This window comes from Bos indicus x Bos taurus, unplaced genomic scaffold (genome assembly GCF_003369695.1).
Source record: "Bos indicus x Bos taurus breed Angus x Brahman F1 hybrid unplaced genomic scaffold, Bos_hybrid_MaternalHap_v2.0 tig00001695_arrow_arrow_obj, whole genome shotgun sequence".
Classification (NCBI taxonomy): Eukaryota; Metazoa; Chordata; class Mammalia; order Artiodactyla; family Bovidae; genus Bos; species Bos indicus x Bos taurus.
In genome coordinates this window covers 1-23,276 of record NW_020867450.1, presented here as the reverse complement: position 1 = coordinate 23,276, position 23,276 = coordinate 1, and the positions used below count along the sequence as shown (strand labels likewise).

At 35.2% G+C, this 23,276-nt stretch overlaps 1 pseudogene across 1 annotated transcript; it reads right to left on the bottom strand.

Annotated features, from left to right (window-relative positions):
• Nucleotides 1–772: 772 nt before the first annotated feature.
• On the bottom strand, nucleotides 773–23,260 carry LOC113888774 (annotated as a pseudogene). The gene is made up of 8 exons (XR_003510052.1): nucleotides 23,155–23,260; nucleotides 21,536–21,691; nucleotides 20,158–20,308; nucleotides 14,168–14,334; nucleotides 13,458–13,545; nucleotides 12,789–12,995; nucleotides 1,585–1,701; nucleotides 773–1,265 (listed from the first exon to the last, which is right to left on the bottom strand). The product of XR_003510052.1 is annotated as a krev interaction trapped protein 1-like (transcript).
• Between the last annotated feature and the right edge of the window lie 16 nt (nucleotides 23,261–23,276).

The window sequence follows — 23,276 nt, the reverse complement described above, 5'->3', positions numbered from 1 at the left end:
AGTTAAAGATAAATCAGGGTTTCTCATTTAATTTACTGAACCACATAATCTTAATAAAGCTCAGCAGACCACCGTTAAACATACACAGAAGTCAATCTGAAGAGTAGATGATGATATGAAAAAATTATCTGCAATGTGTGGGCTAATTTTAAATGTGACTGTTGAATCTCTGAACTGTCTCTGAATTGAATACAACAATTCTTGGAATTGGAAAGACTAATTTCTAGAAAACTTGGAAAGCCTGATTTCAATATTAAATAGCAGATTAATCAAGTTAGCTACTCATATGACATCAGTGCTTCCCTAAAGAAAACCACCAGATATTTGGTGATCTACTTCCTACAATGTAAAGGCAATATTACACCATTGTGCCAACTCATAAAAATACAGCATGTTCTTAATAAATCAAACAACTAATACCAGAGACTGTCCCTTAGTCTATGTGTCCATGTGTGTATGTGTTTGTGTGCCAGGAAGTTTGTATAATTTACTTAACTTTAATAATACAAATTCATTTCTGGGTCTGGAATTGCATCAACAGAAAACAAACTAAAACTTAAGAAAAAATTCACAGGCCCTGCTATTTTGAAGACAGTGAATGAACCTGTCTAGAATGAGTCCCTGAAATCCTTGTTTTTAAGAGGTACTCAGATAATTATGATGCAGGAGTTTCAATAACTGTAATAGTTTGAGATATACTAGCTTATTTTAACTAAGTATCTTAACATGTGAAAAATGTTCAAAGATTACAAAAACACATTTTAAGTAATAGTGTTATATATGCTTTAAGTAGAAAACATTTTCTTTATTCAGATGTTGACTTTCTGTATATTTTGAAATGACACACACATAAAGATATAGCAAACCTGTATTTTTAATTTCATCATATTCCCCTCTAAATTCTTTATCATTTACCAAAAATAACTTTTTTAAAGCTTACTGTTTTGTCTAATGTTATACAGACTATCAATCTACACATTTTTGTGTGTTTCTCTTAAAAATTAACTTATAAGGATATTATATAAAACTAATTGGTATATCACACACCAAACATGAGTACAGATTCTGTACAATGTAATAGTATATATATATATTACAAGAGACTAAATGCCTTGTTAAAAGTAAGGTTAAGAAATCTTTCATGGAAAAAATCTACATCACAAAATGTGGTGGCTTGAGTATCAGCTGGTTTCCTCTCACGAATTTCTTTCCATGGGCATTAACTGTCCATTTAGCTTCATCAGCAGTTTTACCACAAGGCCGGCCTACAAAGGAAAATACATGTCAACAATAAATTTGAAACATATAAAAATGTGTAAATGACATACACGGCAGTAGACACAGTGTTCTCTATTTGAAAAGGAATTTTTCATTGTTATAAGAGTGCAATAAATTATTCAGCTAAGTTTCTTGCTTTGTTTAGGAAAGACCTGCCTTTTTACCTTGGTCTTAAATAATATTAATTTCACGTTAGAAGTTTTACTTGAAGTAAAATGGACTGTCATTTTTTAAGAAAGAAATAATTTTACTAATACAGTAGAGTTTATTACTATCATGTATATCAAGAACTGATTAGGTACTTACCTGTTTTGTATGTACTATAAAGCTCATTTTATTTTCCATGCTATGGATCTGAAAACATGAATCAGCATCTCCCAATTGCCACATAAAGCAACCATATTTAAGACTGATGAGTAAAGCCTGCAACATAATTGGAAATCATTAATATTGAAATATTTATTAAAAACAACACCTATCTTCTCTTACTATCTACACTTATCTAGTCAGGTCTAAACAGAACGGTTCACTTGGTAACTTGACATAGCCTGCAGCACAGAGCCACAGCAGACTTCTTGAGCAATGATACTCTTTTTATCAGAATGACAAAATTATTTGAAGATGCCCATTCTGTGCTATGTATGTATATTTATGCACACACACACATTCAGCCATGAGAAATAAGGATATCCTGTCTTTTGCAACAACACGGATGGAACTGGAGGACCTTAAGCTAAAGAAAGACAAATACCATAGGATGATACCACTTAATATGTGCAATCTAAAAAAGCCAAACTCATAGAAACAGAGAGTAGAATGGTGGTTATATCAGGGACTGGCGGGTGGGGGGAATTGAGATGTTGGTCAAAGTAGTACAAACTTTCAGTAATGAATTAAGTTCTGGGAATCTAATGTGGGGCATGGTGCTTATAGTTAGCAATACTGTACTATATGTTTGAAAGTTGCTAAGAGAGTAGATCTTAAATGTTTTCACCAGAAAACATAAATTATAATTATGTGATGTGATAGAGGTGTGGCTAATGCTATAGTGGTAACCATTTTGAAATAGGTTAAGTATAACAAATCAACACACTGTATGTGCATTTTAAACTTACCCAATGATGGGAAAACAAAGATGCCCGTTCTATCAGTGGTTTTCAAGAAAATTAAGTGTAGGGGGGAGGAGCCAAGATGGCGGAGGAGTAGGACGGGGAGAACACTTTCTCCCCCACAAATTCATCAAAAGAGCATTTAAACGTCGAGTAAATTCCACAAAACAACTTCTGAATGCCGGCAGAGGACATCAGGCACCCAGAAAAGCAACCCAACTCTTCGAAAGGAGAGAGAAGATATACAGCTCCACCCACCAGAACACCGACACAAGCTTCCCTAACCAGGAAACCTTGACAAGCCACCTGTACAAACCCACACACAGCGAGGAAACACCACAATAAAGAGAACTCCACAAACTGCCAGAATACAGAAAGGACACCCCAAACTCAGCAATTTAAACAAGATGAAGAGACAGAGGAATACCCAGCAGATAAAGGAACAGGATAAATGCCCACCAAACCAAACAAAAGAGGAAGAGATAGGGAATCTACCTGATAAAGAATTCCGAATAATGATAGTGAAATTGATCCAAAATCTTGAAACTAAAATGGAATCACAGATAAATAGCCTGGAGACAAGGATTGAGAAGATGCAAGAAAGGTTTAACAAGGACCTAGAAGAAATAAAAAAGAGTCAATATATAATGAATAATGCAATAAGTGAAATTAAAAACACTCTGGAGGCAACAAATAGTAGAATAACAGAGGCAGAAGACAGGATTAGTGAATTAGAAGATAGAATGGTAGAAATAAATGAATCAGAGAGGATAAAAGAAAAACGAATTAAAAGAAATGAGGACAATCTCAGAGACCTCCAGGACAATATCAAACGCTACAACATTCGAATCATAGGGGTTCCAGAAGAAGAAGACAAAAAGAAAGACCATGAGAAAATACTTGAGGAGATAATAGTGGAAAACTTCCCTAAAATGGGGAAGGAAATAATCACCCAAGTCCAAGAAACCCAGAGAGTACCAAACAGGATAAACCCAAGGCGAAACACCCCAAGACACATATTAATCAAATTAACAAAGATCAAACACAAAGAACAAATATTAAAAGCAGCAAGGGAAAAACAACAAATAACACACAAGGGAATTCCCATAAGGATAACAGCTGATCTTTCAATAGAAACTCTTCAAGCCAGGAGGGAATGGCAAGACATACTTAAAATGATGAAAGAAAATAACCTACAGCCCAGATTATTGTACCCAGCAAGGATCTCATTCAAGTATGAAGGAGAAATCAAAAGCTTTTCAGACAAGCAAAAGCTGAGAGAATTCTGCACCACCAAACCAGCTCTCCAACAAATACTAAAGGATATTCTCTAGACAGGAAACACAAAAACCGTGTATAAACTAGAACCCAAAACAATAAAGTAAATGGCAACGGGAACATACTTATCAGTAATTACCTTAAACGTAAATGGGTTGAATGCCCCAACCAAAAGACAAAGACTGGCTGAATGGATACAAAAACAAGACCCCTACATATGTTGTCTACAAGAGACCCACCTCAAAACAGGGGACACATACAGACTGAAAGTGAAGGGCTGGAAAAAGATTTTCCATGCAAATAGGGACCAAAAGAAAGCAGGAGTAGCAATACTCATATCAGATAAAATAGACTTTAAAACAAAGGCTGTGAAAAGAGACAAAGAAGGTCACTACATAATGATCACAGGATCAATCCAAGAAGAAGATATAACAATTATAAATATATATGCACCCAACACGGGAGCACCACAGTACGTAAGACAACTGCTAACAAGTATGAAAGGAGAAATTAACAATAACACAATAATAGTGGGAGACCTTAATACCCCACTTACACCTATGGATAGATCAACTAAACAGAAAATTAACAAGGAAACACAAACTTTAAATGATACAATAGACCAGTTAGACCTAATTGATATCTATAGGTCATTTCATCCCAAAACAATGAATTTCACCTTTTTCTCAAGCGCACATGGAACCTTCTCCAGGATAGATCACATCCTGGGCCATAAAGCTAGCCTTGGTAAATTCAAAAAGATAGAAATCATTCCAAGCATTTTTTCTGACCACAATGCAGTAAGATTAGATCTCAATTACAGGAGAAAAACTATTAAAAATTCCAACATATGGAGGCTGAACAACACGCTGCTGAATAACCAACAAATCACAGAAGAAATCAAAAAAGAAATCAAAATTTGCATAGAAACGAATGAAAATGAAAACACAACAACCCAAAACCTGTGGGACACGGTAAAAGCAGTCCTAAGGGGAAAGTTCATAGCAATACAGGCACACCTCAAGAAACAAGAAAAAAGTCAAATAAATAACCTAACTCTACACCTAAAGCAACTAGAAAAGGAAGAAATGAAGAACCCCAGGGTTAGTAGAAGGAAAGAAATCTTAAAAATTAGAGCAGAAATAAATGCAAAAGAAACAAAAGAGACCATAGCAAAAATCAACAAAACCAAAAGCTGGTTCTTTGAAAGGATAAATAAAATTGACAAACCATTAGCCAGACTCATCAAGAAACAAAGGGAGAAAAATCAAATCAACAAAATTAGAAACGAAAATGGAGAGATCACAACAGACAACACAGAAATACAAAGGATCATAAGAGACTACTATCAACAATTATATGCCAATAAAATGGACAACGTGGAAGAAATGGACAAATTCTTAGAAAAGTACAACTTTCCAAAACTGGACCAGGAAGAAATAGAAAATCTTAACAGACCCATCACAAGCATGGAAATTGAAACTGTAATCAAAAATCTTCCAGCAAACAAAAGCCCTGGTCCAGACGGCTTCACAGCTGAATTCTACCAAAAATTTAGAGAAGAGCTAACACCTGTCCTGCTCAAACTCTTCCAGAAAATTGCAGAGGAAGGTAAACTTCCAAACTCATTCTATGAGGCCACCATCACCCTAATACCTAAACCTGACAAAGATCCCACAAAAAAAGAAAACTACAGGCCAATATCACTGATGAACATCGATGCAAAAATCCTTAACAAAATTCTAGCAATCAGAATCCAACAACACATTAAAAAGATCATACACCATGATCAAGTGGGCTTTATCCCAGGGATGCAAGGATTCTTCAATATCCGCAAATCAGTCAATGTAATACACCACATTAACAAATTGAAAAATAAAAGCCATATGATTATCTCAATAGATGCAGAGAAAGCCTTTGACAAAATTCAACATCCATTTATGATAAAAACTCTCCAGAAAGCAGGAATAGAAGGAACATACCTCAACATAATAAAAGCTATATATGACAAACCCACAGCAAACATTATCCTCAATGGTGAAAAATTGAAAGCATTTCCTCTAAAGTCAGGAACAAGACAAGGGTGCCCACTTTCACCATTACTATTCAACATAGTTTTGGAAGTTTTGGCCACAGCAATCAGAGCAGAAAAAGAAATCAAAGGAATCCAAATTGGAAAAGAAGAAGTAAAACTCTCACTATTTGCAGATGACATGATCCTCTACATAGAAAACCCTAAAGAGTCCACCAGAAAATTACTAGAAATAATCAATGACTACAGTAAAGTTGCAGGATATAAAATCAACACACAGAAATCCCTTGCATTCCTATACACTAATAATGAGAAAACAGAAAGAGAAATTAAGGAAACAATTCCATTCACCATTGCAACGGAAAGAATAAAATACTTAGGAATATATCTACCTAAAGAAACTAAAGACCTATATATAGAAAACTATAAAACACTGGTGAAAGAAATCAAAGAGGACACTAATAGATGGAGAAATATACCATGTTCATGGATTGGAAGAATCAATATAGTGAAAATGAGTATACTACCCAAAGCAATTTATAGATTCAACGCAATCCCTATCAAGCTACCAACAGTATTCTTCACAGAGCTAGAACAAATAATTTCACAATTTGTATGGAAATACAAAAAACCTCGAATAGCCAAAGCGATCTTGAGAAAGAAGAATGGAACTGGAGGAATCAACCTACCTGACTTCAGGCTCTACTACAAAGCCACAGTTATCAAGACAGTATGGTACTGGCACAAAGACAGAAATATTGATCAATGGAATAAAATAGAAAGCCCAGAGATAAATCCACGCACATATGGACACCTTATCTTCGACAAAGGAGGCAAGAATATACAATGGATTAAAGACAATCTCTTTAACAAGTGGTGCTGGGAAATCTGGTCAACCACTTGTAAAAGAATGAAACTGGACCACTTTCTAACACCATACACAAAAATAAACTCAAAATGGATTAAAGATCTAAACGTAAGACCAGAAACTATAAAACTCCTAGAGGAGAACATAGGCAAAACACTCTCCGACATACATCACAGCAGGATCCTCTATGACCCACCTCCCAGAATATTGGAAATAAAAACAAAAATAAACAAATGGGACCTAATTAACCTTAAAAGCTTCTGCACATCAAAGGAAACTATTAGCAAGGTGAAAAGACAGCCTTCAGAATGGGAGAAAATAATAGCAAATGAAGCAACTGACAAACAACTAATCTCAAAATATACAAGCAACTCCTACAGCTCAACTCCAGAAAAATAAACGACCCAATCAAAAAATGGGCCAAAGAACTAAATAGACATTTCTCCAAAAAGACATACAGATGGCTAACAAACACATGAAAAGATGCTCAACATCACTCATTATCAGAGAAATGCAAATCAAAACCACTATGAGGTACCATTTCACACCAGTCAGAATGGCTGCGATCCAAAAGTCTACAAATAATAAATGCTGGAGAGGGTGTGGAGAAAAGGGAACCCTCTTACACTGTTGGTGGGAATGCAAACTAGTACAGCCACTATGGAGAACAGTGTGGAGATTCCTTAAAAAACTGGAAATAGAACTGCCTTATGATCCAGCAATCCCACTGCTGGGCATACACACTGAGGAAACCAGAAGGGAAAGAGACACGTGTACCCCAATGTTCATCGCAGCACTGTTTATAATAGCCAAGACATGGAAGCAACCTAGATGTCCATCAGCAGATGAATGGCTAAGCAAGCTGTGGTACATATACACAATGGAGTATTACTCAGCCATTAAAAAGAATACATTTGAATCAGTTCTAATGAGGTGGATGAAACTGGAGCCTATTATACAGAGTGAAGTAAGCCAGAAGGAAAAACATAAATACAGTATTCTAACGCATATATATGGAATTTAGAAAGATGGTAACAATAACCCTGTGTACGAGACAGCAAAAGAGACACTGATGTATAGAACAGTCTTATGGACTCTGTGGGAGAGGGAGAGGGTGGGAAGATTTGGGAGAATGACATTGTAACATGTAAAATATCATGTAAGAAACGAGTTGCCAGTCCAGGTTCGATCCACGATACTGGATGCTTGGGGCTGGTGCACTGGGACGACCCAGAGGGATGGTATGGGGAGGGAGGAGGGAGGAGGGTTCAGGATGGGGAACACATGTATACCTGTGGTGGATTCATTTTGATATTTGTCAAAACTAATACAATTATGTAAAGTTTAAAAATAAAATAAAATTAAAAAAAAAAAAAAAAAAGAAAATTAAGTGTACTAAAAGTTTACTTTCTGCAGGTTAAAAACAATTCCTTTTACTATATTCAGTACCTTTTGAATATTCATACAGTACTTTCAGATCTGAAATTTATTTAATGTGGTAAAATTGGTGACTTAGGCAATTTCGTATCACTGAAAATAAGTACACTGTTATATTTATAGTAAGTGAAAGAAAGTGGAAGTCACAGCTGTGACTGACTCTGAGACCCCATGGACTATACAGTCCATGAAATTCTCCAGGCCAGAATACTGGAGTGGGTAGCCTTTCCCTTTTCCAGGAGATGTTCCCAACCCAGAGATCAAACCCAGGTCTCCTGCATTGTAGGCAGATTCTTTACCATCTGAGCCATGGGGGAAGCCCATATTTATAGTAAATATCAGCATTATTTTAAAAATCAATAATATATCCTTCATATATTCAACAGAACTATTTAAAAAACAATGACAGTACCTTGTACCTACATGTTCTAAATAATGGTATATTTAAATAGGAATCCAATATATTTGATTATTTAAAAAATAATTATCTCCTAGTAATAACTTGTATTTTCTTACCCTAAAAATAAATATATTCTTTGCATACATATATAAAAGAAAATGTTCATGCCATCCTTTAAAATAAGTATATTTAGAAACATTACCTCTCCAGGACTAGCAGTTCTTAACATAATGACTGTAAATAATAAACAAAGGATATGCCAGAAAGATTATGATTTAGGGCATTTTGAAAGTGAGGTTCTGTAAGTGAAACATAATGTAATTAATTTACATGTGTATACCATGTCTAATGGGAAAATAATAACATTTTGCTTACAAATAACTATACTTATAAAATATAACATATGGGTAGGATCTGCTAAGATAGCTATTTACACAAAGTACACAATGAAACAGAGTTTTAAATGCAAATAAAGATATTTTTTCAGATGAAGGTGTTTACTCCATTTAAGCAAGTCTGTCATATTTACCATATAGACACCTTAGGTCTTGCTCAATCTAAGACAACTGACGACAAGCTGACTGTTCTCATCTTTATGGTTTGAAAATCTTAGAGCTTTTATAGTGCCATAAATTTACCTGTAGCTTACAGAGCACGCAGGTAATGATTATGTGGCGAGAAAACATTATTATCCTTGGTTTCAATCACCCCTGTATATACCCAATGACAGCATTTCTATTTCTAGAAAAAGCAGATTCTTAATAATCCTATTATCATCCTCTGCCTGCTACTGCTCTCTCACTCAATTCCTGGAACAGAATATTATTCATAGGATGAAATGTTATAAGATATTACTGAACCATCATTTGAATACTATATAAAGCTTTTTACTGTTGCCTAAATTTGGAATGCTACCAAAAGTCAAACATAATACACAGTTTAGAGAAAAGGCTCAGTGTTACGCCCATGGCATCACCACCAGATCAGTGAAGAAGAATTTGCAGATATTGATATAAAATGCTCTAAAATTGCAGAGGAAAAATTTCTTGAAATGACAAGGGGAATTTGTTTCATTTCCTTTAACAAACAGTACAATAGGGAATAAAAAAGTAGTTATAAGCTAATAAGAAACAGTTTATATTTTGTATGAATAAAATAGTCTAAATAGAAAATGATAAGCAAATGACTCAAAAACAAGCCAATATCAAAGACTTCAAAAAGTCACGTTCCAAGTGAATTACTGAAGCCAGTCCCTCTTCTGCATATGTCCCTGCACTGTCTTTCTCTCCATTCACAGGCATATCTAATAGTATGGTAACATAACTGCTGCCATAACAATGATTCTGAGTTATCATGAAACTACCACTGGGATATTTTCAGAAGTTATGTGATTACATAAATAAGACTTAAATGATGAAAATAAAAATTAGGTTTACAGTGAAATTTCCTAATCTAAAATGCCTTTTTACATAAGCTTCGCTTCAGTTCAGTTCAGTCGCTCAGTCGTGTCCAACTCTTTGCGACCCCGTGAACTGCAGCACGCCAGGCCTCCCTGTCCATCACCAACTCCCAGAGTGCATGCAAACCCATGTCCATACAGTCGGTGATGCCATCCAACCATCTCATCCTCTGTCATCCCCTTCTCCTCCTGCCCTCAATCTTTCCCAGCCATCAGGGTCTTTTCCAATGAGTCAGCTCTTCACATGAGGTGGCCAAAGTATTGGAGTTTCCGCTTCAGCATCAGTCCTTCCAATGAATATTCACGACTGATTTCCTTTAGGATGGACTGGTTGGATCTCCTTGCGGTCCCAGGGACTCTCAAGAGTCTTCTCCAACACCACAGTTCAAAAGATCAATTCTTCAGCGCTCAGCTTTCTTCACAGTCCAACTCTCACATCCATACATGACTACTGGAAAAACCATAGCCTTGACTAGACGGACCTTTGTCGGCAAAGTAATGTCTCTGCTTTTGAATATGCTATCTAGTTTGGTCATAACTTTCCTTCCAAGGAGTAAGCGTCTTTTAATTTCATGGCTGCAGTCACCATCTGCAGTGATTTTGGAGCCCCCAAAAATAAAGTCAGCCATTGTTTCCACTGTTTCCCCATCTATTTCCCATGAAGTGATGGGACCAGATGCCATGATCTTCATTTTCTGAATGTTGAGCTTTACGCCAACTTTTTCACTCTCCTCTTTCACTTTCATCAAGAGGCTCTTTAGTTCTTCACTTTCTGCCATCAGGGTGGTGTCATCTGCATATCTGAGGATTAACATTTCTCCCGGCAATCTTGATTCCAGCTTGTGCTTCTTCCAGCCTAGCATTTCTCATGATGTACTCTGCATATAAGTTAAATAAGCAAGGTGACAATATACAGCCTTGATGAACTCCTTTTCCTATTTGGAACCAGTCTGTTGTTCCACGTCCAGTTCTAACTGCGGCTTCCTGACCTGTATACAGATTTCTCAGGAGGCAGGTCAGGTGGTCCAGTATTTCCATCACTTGGAAGAATTTTCCACAGTTTATTGTGATCTACACAAAGGCTTTGTCATAGTCAATAAAGCAGAAATAGATCTTTTTCTGGAACTCTCTTGCTTTTTCCATGATCCAGTGGATGTTGGCAATTTGATCTCTGGTTCCTCTGCCTTTTCTAAAACAGCTTGAACATCTGGAAGTTCACGGTTCACGTATTACTGAAGCCTGGCTTGGAGAATTTTGAGCATTACTAGCGTGTGAGATGAGTGCAATTGTGCAGTAGTCTGAGCATTCTTTGGCATTGCCTTTCTTTGGGATTGGAAAGAAAACTGACCTTTTCCAGTCCTGTGGCCACTGTTGAGTTTTCCAAATTTGCTGGCATATTGAGTGCAGCACTTTCATAGCATCATCTTTGGATTTGAAATAGCTCAACTGGAATTCCATCACCTCCACCAGACCAAGATGGTGGAATAGAAAAGCTCTCAAGTGTTCTAACAGGTATTCACAGTCCAATCCATACTTCATCCTGCCCCCAAATATGTTCTTGTAATTAATTCAAATTTTCAAAATGAACCACTTGTTTCAGATATTTTACTTCCTTTTAAAATTTGTATCTTTTTCATTTATATCTAATTTTTAAATAATACAATCACAGTTAAATTTTTTTTAAGTTGCAAAATGCTATAAAGTGAAATGTCTCCCTTCTACTCCTATGCCCAGTTACACAGTTTCCCTTCTCCAAAGGCTTTAAGAAACTTTTTATCCATACAGAAGCACCACAACACATATTTATATAAATCTAGTTTTCACTTGCCCACATTTTTTGAGGTATAACGGACATATGACATTATATTAGTTTCAGGTATACAGCATGATTCAGTATGTGTATATACTGCAAATATTGTTAACATTCATCACCATACACAGTTAACACATTTTTTTGTTGTAATGAGGAATTTTAAGATTCATCTCTCAGCAACTTTCAAATATGCAATACAGCATCATTAACTAAGCTCTATACTACATCCCATGACGTATTTTACAGCTCAGAGTTTCTATCTTTTGACCCCCGTTACCTATTTTGCCCATTTCCCAACTCTCTGCCTTTGGCAACCACCAGTCTGTTCTTATTTCTATAAGCTTCTTTGTTTTTTTAAGATTTCACCATACACAAATGAGATCATATGGCATTTATCTTTGTCTGACTTACTTCACTTAGCATAATGGCCTCAAGGTCCATCCATATTATTGCAAATGGCAAGACTTCATTCTTTCTAATGGCCAAATAATAATATTCCATTGTGTGTGTGTGTGTGTGTGTGTGTGTGTGTGTGTGTGTATAACCTTCATACTCATGCCTTACATACACAGGGATGACTCTCTGAGTACTGGGGCTTGCCTTTGTAAATATCTATCCTGTGCAAAAAGCTGCTCCATACGTAGGAATTCCCCCCAACAATCCTGTAAGAACATAACACACACACACACACACACACACATTTTCTCTAGCCATCTGTCCACTGATAACACTTAAGTTGTTTATCTTGGCCACTGTAAGTAATGTTTCAATGAAAAGGGATGTGCGTGTATCTTTCTGTGTTAGTGTTTTTGTTTTCTTCAGTTAACTACCCATTACCACCCATTTTTACATGAATGATAGCATATTACATATGGTTCAGAACCAAATATATCTTAGGGATCATTCTACACAAAAATATTCTTCATTCTTTTGTATGGCTGCAAGGTATTTCAATGTAGAAATGTACTACAATTCCCTATTGGTAATAATTTTGTTTTCAACCCCCATCCTCTGCTATTATAAATGAAATTGTTCATGTAGCCTACTACTGTTATTTTAAATATTATATATATAGTGTGACTGGTCAAAAACAGCTGAAAAGATAAAAATCTACCTTAGTTTCCATGTTGAGGAGATGAAGTCCTTTTATATTCACACCTACATACACAGGGATGACTTTATGATTACTGGGGCTTGCCTTTGTAAATATCTGTCCTGTGAAAAAAGCAGCTCCATATGTAGGAATTTCCCAACAGTTCTGTAAGAACATGCGCTGTAGGTGATGCATTTCTTTACTGACACCTTCACTTGTACTAAGATTCTAAAAACAAAGTAAAATAAGGAGATGTGAAAGGAGAATGTACCTTTAACAATCCAAACAGGTCAACTAAACAGTCTCTAAAATCAAGGCTAACCCAAAGAATAACATGTGTGACATTATCCCAAGGGCACTTTTTCTTCTGAGATCTATTAAAAAATAAAAATCAAGGTCTAAAAATAATGCTTATTTATTACATTTTAAGTGCATGGATAAAGACAGTATATTATTTCGTATTTTTAAAAAATCTCTAGCACTTACCACAGTACCAGCATATAGAAGGTAGTCAGTAAAAAATTCTATATTGTTAAAAATAAAGTATCTTGCTACTTTTTCTTTCAGATATGTGAACTATAACTTTTTTATTTCAGGAATATAAATTTAATGTACCTATGTTTAAAACATTAATAATATTGACAAAATGTCAACTAGGCTATGTCTTTTTATTTCTATTTAACAGCTTACCTTGTATTCATGAAGTATTCGGTTTGTCCAGTGAGGTGCCTTACTTTTCAACTTGGTAATAGGTACAATAGATTTGAGATTTTCTTCACTGTAAGCAAATATGCCAACATTTTAAAAATAAATTATCTTTAGTAGCTAAAGTAATATAATCATCTAGATATAAATGGTTTTAAATGATTTTTGAGCTGAAAAATACTATACTTAAAATATCAGAGAACTTGACATTTTAAGCAAGAAGTCAAGATCCCAACATTGTTCAGTCTAGAGAAATGTTTCTTCTTTCAGTAAGCACAAAATATTTTTGAATACTGAAAACTACAATAAACAAACTTTAGATGTGCTAAACTTCAATGTTTTTTCACAACATGAAACATGAACTAGTTTTTGGGTGGGATTCTGAAATGTGTCTGCCTTATAACATTTTTTTTTTTTTTACTACTTATCTAAGGTTTTAGTGAACTTATTTAAACATACAGTAAAGAAAGACAAGTATAAAGCATATCACACTATATTCAAATATAAGAAAAATAACCTTGGAGAGAATATAACTTAAAAGAATGCATTACTATAGATTTTCTTCTCATTCCATGCCTTATGTTATTTAATTCCAAACCAGTGTCTAAATAGTTCTTAATAACATATTTCTAAACTTCCTTGGTAAACTGAATCTTGGGCACAGCACAAGACCATGAATTATATTAAATACTTACTTTAGGAAACCTTGTTTGTGTTTCTTACTCTCGTAATTTCCATAAACTATCTGCAACAGTAGACTTGCCAATGTTATCAGTTTAGCATCAGGAGCTGTATAAAAGCCCTTCAATAAATTATATCTGGCTTCATCAAAGAGAATAAGAATAGCTAGTGGGTCTTCAATCTTAAAGGAGAAAATACAGTATGGTTATTAGGCCACAATTTCCTGTTATAAATGTACAACTTGTCACTCACATGAAAAAGCAAAAGCTATGTAACTGCATATAAATAAGCTGGTTTTGCTTTAGAGCAGAGGTTGACAAGTCTTTTCTATTAAAGACCAGACAGTATTATTTTAAGCTTTGTGAGTCATAAAGTCTCTAATAGAGTGACTCAACTCTTCTAGTTTAGCACAAAAGCAGCTGTAGACAATACATCTACAAATGTCAGAGTTCTACTAAAACTTTTTATACTGATTCTGAAATTTGAGTTTCATGAAATGTTCACATGACATGAAATATTAATTCTTCTGAATTTTTCAGCCATTAATAGCTTATAGGATATACAAAAATAGGCAACAGTTCAGATATGGTAATAGACCAATTTGCTAACCTCTGATTCAAGTCCAGTAAAATTATGGATATGAGTGTGAGTAATTTCTAGTTAAATTTTACTTAAATTTTACTTTAATTTTACTTAAATTCTTTATATTCCTCAAACATCCTTCTAAATTTTATGCTTCACACAACATAGTAGTGAACCACAAAGAAGATGAAAGAAGTATTGTCCATTCCCAGAAGGATACATGAAGTTTGAAAAGAGCTTAACAGTTTTTATTTGATAAATAACATGAAAGGAGAGCATACTTTAAGTTTTAAAAACTAAAGTTTCCCTTAATCTGATAAGATTAAAAAAGACTGAAAAATGCTACCCCACAGAATACATTTATACCTGGAATAATATGATCACCAATGACAGAGATTCTAAATAAATACTTGAGTATTTCCATATATGATTCAAAATGACCCAGATTCCTTACAGTAAAAAGTTTTGTTGTCTTGCTAACTAAAATAACACTCCACACAATATTTAAAAAATTGAATCAGAATTTCATGGAGGAAAAAAGATAAGGGGATTGCTCTTGATTAAAAGAAGCAAAGAGGTAACAAATACAAAGCATGAAGGTTGACTAGCTTCTTCAGTTGAGTGTTTTAAGAGACTGAGAAACGGCGGGGGGGGGGGGGGGGGGGGTGGAATTTAAATATGGGTCTGATATTAGATATTATTGTGGAAATACTAATTTTATTAGGTTGACAGTGGTACTGTAGTATGTACAGTACATCCTTGTTCTTATAAGATGATGTTAAAATATTTAAGGATGAAGTGCCATGATGCCTGCAACTCAATTTTAAATGGTTTACAAAGAAAAGAGAGGAAAGGTGAAGCAAATATAGTAAAATGTTAACAATTAGTGAATTTAATGAATGGTATATGGTATGAATTTTATTACTTTTTCAACTTTCCTATGGGTTTTTAATTTCTGAAACTAAATGTTGGGAAAAAGTGAAAGAAAATATTTTTCTAGTTAGTAAAAACCGACTTAGTGAATTTGAAGAATTTGAGTAGAGAATAGTTATAATTCCTAATAGTGTATTCAGGGAGTATTAGTCAACAACTGTTCTTTTTAAATGAAAGTAGGCTCTTCTTATCCTAAAAGAATAATTCTAACCAAAACAATGCAATTCTTCTATTTTTCAGATGGTAAAACAGGAATTTCTCAATTACACAGGAGTGAAAGAATGTACCCACTTAACCAGATGATGATATTCTGACTCACTGTAAGTATTCACTAAACCTTGCTTCTTTTTCAGTTGAACCTACTTTACCTAAGTGGTAGTATAAAATGCAATTAATTTAATGTCCAAGTACTATCATTATTATTACTCTTTCTCTACCAGCCAACTTTGAAAATATTTAAGTGAAGAAGGAAAACAGGCTGAGTATACTTAGATTACTTGCAGATTTCATAGATCTATCACATTTTGTTTAATAAAAGTTGCCACTTTACCTATGTTTTAAGTGTAGAATTTAGTGGCATTCATTACATTCATAATGCTGTGAACCATCACCACTATTTTCACATGTCAACATCCAAACAGAAATTCTGTAACCAGTAAGTCCTCACTCTCTGCACATCACACCTGTGCTAATCTCTAACATACTGTTTATGAATTTACCTGTTCTAGATATTTATTTAATGTAAGTAAAATCAAACACTTTTTCCTTTTGTGTCTGGCTTATTTCACCTAACATATTTTCAAGGTCCATCCATGTTATGACATGTTTCAGAACTTCATTCCTTTCTATGGATGAATAAGAATCCATTGTATGTATATACCACATTTTCTTTATCCATTGATCTGTTGATGAACACTCAGCTTGTGTCCACCTTTTTGGTTATTATAAATATTGCTGATAAGAATGTTGGAATACAGATATTTGAGCTCTTGTTTTCTTTAGGTATGCACCTAGGAGTGGAATTGCTGAATCAAATAGTAATTCTATGTTTAGTGTTTTTAAGAACTATTCCACTGTTTTCCACAGAGGCCACACCATTTTATATTACCATCTACAGCATACAAAGGTTCTATTTTCTCTACTTCCTCAACCCTCAATATCTTCCTTTATAAACTGCTATTATTACAGCCACCCTTGTAGGTGTGGTGGAGAAGGCAATGGCACCCCACTCCAGTACTCTTGCCTGCAAAATCCCCTGGACGGAGAAGCCTGGTAGGCTGTAGTCCATGGGGTTGCAAAGAGTCGGACACGACTGAGCGACTTCACTTTCACTTTTCACTTTCCTGCATTGGAGAAGGAAATGGCAACCCACTCCACTGTTCTTGCCTGGAGAACCCCAGGGATGGTGGAGCCTGGTGGGCTGCCATCTATGGGGTCGCACAGAGTCGGACACGACTGAAGTGACTCAGCAGCAGCAGCAGTAGGTGTGGATTCTTTTTGTTTTGATTTGCATTTCCTTAATGCCTAATGATCTTGAACAACATCTCATGTGCTTGTTAGCCACTTGTGTATCTTTACTGGAGAAATGTTAAGTCCTTTACCCAATTTAATTGAGTTGTCTTTTTGTTGCTAAGTTGTAGGAGTTCCTTTTATATTCTGAATAGTAAGCACTCAACATTCAGAAAACTAAGATCATGGCATCCAGTCCCATCACTTCATGGCAAGTAGATGGGGAAACAATGGAACCAGTGAGAGACTTTATTTTTGGGGGCTCCAAAATCAATGCAGTTGGTGATTGCAGCCATGAAATTAAAAGACACTTGTTCCTTGGAAGAAAAGCTATGACCAACCTAGATAGCATATTAAAGAGCAGAGATATTACTTTACCAACAAAGGTCCATCTAGCCAAAGCTATGGTTTTTCCAGTGGTCATGTATGCATCTGAGAGTTGGACTATAAGGAAAGCTGAGTGCCAAAGAATTGATGCTTTTGAAGTGTGGTGTTGGAGAAGACTCTGGAGAGTCCTTTGGACTGCAAGGAGATCCAACCAGTCCATCCTAAAGGAAATCAGTCCTGAATATTCATTGGAAAGACTGATGTTGAAGCTGAAACTCCAATACTTTGGCCATCTGATGCGAAGAGCTGACTCATTAGAAAAGACCCTGATGCTGGGAAAGACTGAAGGGGGGAGGAGAAGGGGATGACAAAGGATGAGATGGTTGGATATCATCACTGATACTATGGACATGAGTTTGAGTAAACTCCAGGAGTTAGTGATGACAGGGAAGCCTGGAGTGCTGCAGTCCATTGGGTTGCAGAGTTGGACATGACTGAGCGACTGAACTGAACTAAACTGAAACAGTTATCGTATATATGATTTTCAAGTATCTTCTTCTATTATCTAGCTGGTCTTTTCTATTTAATGATAATGTCCTTTGATTTACAAATGATTTTAATTTTGATGAAGTTCAATTTATCTATTTTTTCTTTTGTTACTCATGTTTTTGGTGTTATATCTAAAGCTCCATGGCCAAATCTAAGGTCATAAAGATTACACATATATTTTGTCCTAAGAATTTTATGGTTTTGGCTTTTATATTTAGGTTATTAAGACACCGAGTTAATTTTTGATGTGGTGTGAGATCAGAGTCCAATTTGATACTTTTGCGTGTGAATTTCCAGTTGCCCTGGTATCATCTGTTGAAGAAACTACTCTTTCTTCATTGAATTCACTTGGCATCCTTGTCAAAAAAGTAGTTGGTATGGTATATGGAGTTATTTGAGGACTCTCAACTCTATTCCATTCTCAATTCTATCTTTATACCAGTACCAAATTGCTTGGATTACTGTAGCTTTGTACTAAGAAATTGGGAAATGTGAACCCTTCACTTTATTCTTGTAGTTTTCAATGTATAAGTTTTGCATCTCTTTTATTAAATTTATTCCTAGGTATTTTATCCTTATAGAAGTTATTCTAGAGGATTTCTTAATTTCCTTTTTTTTTGAGTGTCTGTGGCTGGTTATAGAAACAATTGATTTCACATGTTGAGCATGTGCCCTACAACTCTGCTGAATCCATTTATTAGCTCTAGCAGCTTTTGTGTAGATTCTTTGGAATTCCCCATATATAGGATCATGTCATTTTTGATAAACAGAGACAGTTTAACTTTGCTTTTCAATTTGGATGTCCTTTTTTTTTTCTTTCTTTACTTTTTGGTGCTGCTGGGGAGAGTGTGACCAACTGCTTTCGTTAGAACTTCTTGTTCTGTGTTAAACAGCAGTGGTGAAAGCAGGCATCCTTGTCTTGTTCCTGATCTTAGGAGGAAAGTTTTCAGTCTTCTACCATTGAGTATGTTAACTGCAGGTTTTTTATAAATGCCATTTATAGGATTGAGGAAGCTCCCCTCCTAGTTTTCTGAGAGTTCTATCAAGAAAGGCTATTCAATTTTGTCAAATGTCTTTTTTACCTTAAGTTGGATAATATAAGACAGACAATATGAATGCTGCTGCTAAGTCGCTTCAGTCGTGTCCGACTCTGTGCGACCCCACAGACGGCAGCCCACCAAGACTCCGCTGTCCCTGGGATTCTCCAGGCAAGAACACTGGAGTGGGTTGCCATTTCCTTCTCCAATGCATGAAACTGAAAAGTGAAAGTGAAGTCGCTCAGTCGTGTCTGACTCTTCGAGACCCCATGGACTGCAGTCTACCAGGCTCCTCTGTCCATGGGATTTTCCAGGCAAGAGTACTGGAGTGGGGTGCCGTTGCCTTCTCCGAGACAATATGAACAGTCAGACATAAACATTTACCAAGTTTGGGCAAGGTCACTGAAATTTTCACGTGTTGAAATGTGCTTAACCTTATGTGTTTAGTATTTCCTTGAATAAAAGAATGAGGAAATGCATTGTATACTTTTTCTTCACCAAATTTATGAGACCTCAGAACTTTTCTTTTCCCCAGTTTTCAAAGCTACTGCTGTATTTAGACTATCAACCTAGTTTAAACTGTAATATATCCCTTAGGTTTTTTTCCTTGTCTGGTCATCCTTCAGATGGCATTATTTCACTTCTAACATTTATAGTAATTCAAATCCAGACATACTTATTTAGGACAGACTATATGTATAGTTCTCTGTTGAATCTAAAATAGCTACATACTGACTACTAGGAATAACTTTTTAATGTCCCCTTTGTAAATATAATCTTCTGTATCTAGAATTTTTTTTTTTAGTTCTCTCTATTCTCTTTAGGATGGAGTCTCGATTTCTTTTGTATTCTAAGACAATGGAGGTGGAAATGGAAACACCAACCAGGGGCTTTGTAAGTAGACTGACTCAAACTCTACCATTTACAATAGGGATGTGAGGATTGAACAGAAAAACAGAAATGAACCCTCCTGAAAAGGAAGAGCACAATGTTTGCCTCTGGTGCGTAAAATAGGAACTCAGCAGATTCTGAACATCAATGACTATAAAAAAGATGTCTGAGCAAACCTTTTTCTCAACTTCCAAGGAAGTCTCACATCTCTTCTTAGGAAAAGCTGTGGTGTTTCCCTTTGGGGATCCAAATTAGTCAATTCAGCAAGTATTTCTGGCCAGTCACGAACATGTTGCAATGGTTTATGATAAGGCTTGAGTTGAAGGCCTGAAAAACATCTTTCCCTTAATAAATGATAATGTAAAAATGAACTAATTACATCAACACATAGAAACTTTTCATTAAATTCTGTACCTAAGTATTGAACACACACAAATTAAAGGTCTAAATTTAAATCAATATTGATTTTAATCAATATTATACCCAATTGAGGTTAACTGTTTTTTTAAGAATGTAAGAATTATGAGAATAATTCTGGAAATGAATTAAAATTTATCAAATGAATTTAAGATCCTAAATTCCATGATAGCCTATTTAATTATGATACAATCAGTAAAAATTTGGTGTTTAAAAAAATAGTTAAATCACTAGAAAACAAATCACAACCACCTCGATGAAATCCCTTATGCATTTGCAATACTTTGTCTGAGAGACCAAATCTGTAGTGACATTAGGCTGAGTTTAAATAAAAAGAGTCGAACATGAGTGAACGACTGAACTGAACTGCGATAGAAAGATCTGATAGAAAACCAATATAAAGAAAAAGAATATCTGTATTCTGAGAGGAGCTGAGCACTGAAAATAAAGGCAAGTTGGATGCATTTAAACAGCATTCAAATGAAATTTAAACTGCATTTAAACAGCATTCAAATCAAATTTCATTGCCAAGAAAAAATGTTTTGGTTTTTACCACTTCAAACATTGTATGGCATTCTCTGGTGACTCAGAAGTAAAGAATCCACTTGCCAATGCAGGAGACGTGGCTTTGATGGCCGATCCGGGATTATCCCAGATGCTGGGGAGAAACTAGGCCTGTGCGCCACAACCCCTGAGCCTGTGCTCTAGAGCCCACGCGGCACCACTACTGAGTCCACACGCCCTAGAGCCTGTGCTCCCCAACAACAGATGCCATTGTTCTACTGCTGTACTGCAATCAGAAGCCCTCAACCACAGCTAGAGAGTAGGCTCCACTTGCCACAACTAGAAAAAAGTCCACGCAGCCATGAAGAACAGCACAGCCAAAAATAAATAAGTACATAAAATTAGTAAAAAAAAAAAAAAAAACCCAACATTGTATGAAATAAAGAGGGGCCAGGAGCAAGCAGAGGCTTATCTGTTTCAGCAGTTTGAACATAAACAATTTATGTAAAGAGAAGAATATTATATCATTTGAAAATTTAAAAGTCAATAATAATTGACGCTACCCTTCAGTTTACCAACTCACTCTTAGAAAGGAATAATGAGGTTTATACATCAAAATAACAAGTTTCTTACTGAGGTTTTCTGAACAGATCCAAATAGTGAAATATTGCTGTGTTTCTTGAGAGAGACGCATTCCTTCCATTATCTGCTGCACTGTGGTATTATTCCATGCTTCAGTTCAACAGAACGGTACGATCCATCCATTCTGTATATACGAACTTTTTCATACTAGGACAAAGAATGATAATAAATTATGCAAGCTGGGTAGAAGTTATACATCCAACCCCCCAAAATTTCAACTTCATCTGCTTTATTATAGATTTCTAATATGGAAAAATATCAGAAAAACTACTTTAAGTGAGATCTTCTGGCAATATTTTATTTTTTCTATTTTTGCCTTGCTGCACAGCTTGCAATCTTTGTGGCCCAATAAGGATCAAACCTGTGCCTCCTAGCACTGGAAGCTTAGAATCCTAACCACTTCTGGCAGTATTTTTAAAAAAATTTACTTCCATTATTTATATTTTTAACATGAAATTTCTTCTGAATATTCCATGGTCAATAAGTTTGAGAATGCAGGGAAATGGTTAAAAAAAAAATACTCAACTTCAAAAAATCTTCTGAGAGGATACTTTAAAGCTAGTAATGTACAATGTAAATACCAAATGGGGGATACAGACCTGGTTAACTAAATCTGGTGTTAGTTAACTACCTCATGAGTTTAGTGGGCTACAAATTACAATGTAGAAATGTGCACCAGCAATAATTTATCCCAAAAGCAATCTGTGATAAAGGACTTTGCAGATACAAGTTATGAACAATGGACCTTGAGCCAGTTTCTTTCTTCCAGTTCAGAAAATCACAGAGAGAAATGATATTATCAATTCATTTTTATTGTATAGGAAGTAACTGATGCCTCTAAACAACTTCCAGGACAGTTCATTTTAGGTAAAAGTACCTAAATCCTTTTATCGTATACCTTCAGATTTAAAGATTATATGAGAAATAAAAATGTGTTTTTAACTATACAATTAGAAAGTAAATTGCAATGAAGTTAATATAAGGGTGCCTGTACTGCTTATTTTTTTCCTTGCTTTTGTCCTGTGCTCAGGGAATAATGTTTTGACAAAAACGTGTATGAATGTGTGAAATTTCCCTTTAAGACAGAGATCATGTACTTATTATTTATCACATCACTTTCAGCATTTCATGGTGGTAAATTTACAAAAATACTCACAAGTACATATTATCTAGTTAAGAAATGTCTGGAAAGGCTCAGACATATGGGTTATATCCTGTTGGTATAAAACTTTTATCCTTTTTAGTCCATGGGGTCGCAAAGAGCTGGACATGACTAAACGATGAACACTTTCACTTCATTTAGAAGGCCTAAGTAGAGAGAGATGCTTCAATGAATCACCATATAAAGTATAGAGATTACATTGGGAATTAGATTAATTTTTAAGTGATTGAAAGATTTACTTATGCAAACTTTTATTTCGATATGCAAGAATAAATGCCCAAATGTTAGAGATGACAGCAAATTTAATATCTACGATGTCTAAACATGAGGCTTTATAAAAGTAAGCCATCCATACATTCATCCTTCCATTCTTACCACAAATCCTCAAATTTTATCAACTTTAATACGATGCTTGGCTCTAACTAATATTTATGAAGGTAATTCTTACTGGTTTGTTAATGGCTTCCTTCAACAATTTTGCAGCTTCTTCCCAATTATTTTGTTTGTTTTCTTCACAAATATTTAAAGGAGATTCTTCCCTGTTGGTCTGTTATGTGCTAGGAATGTGAG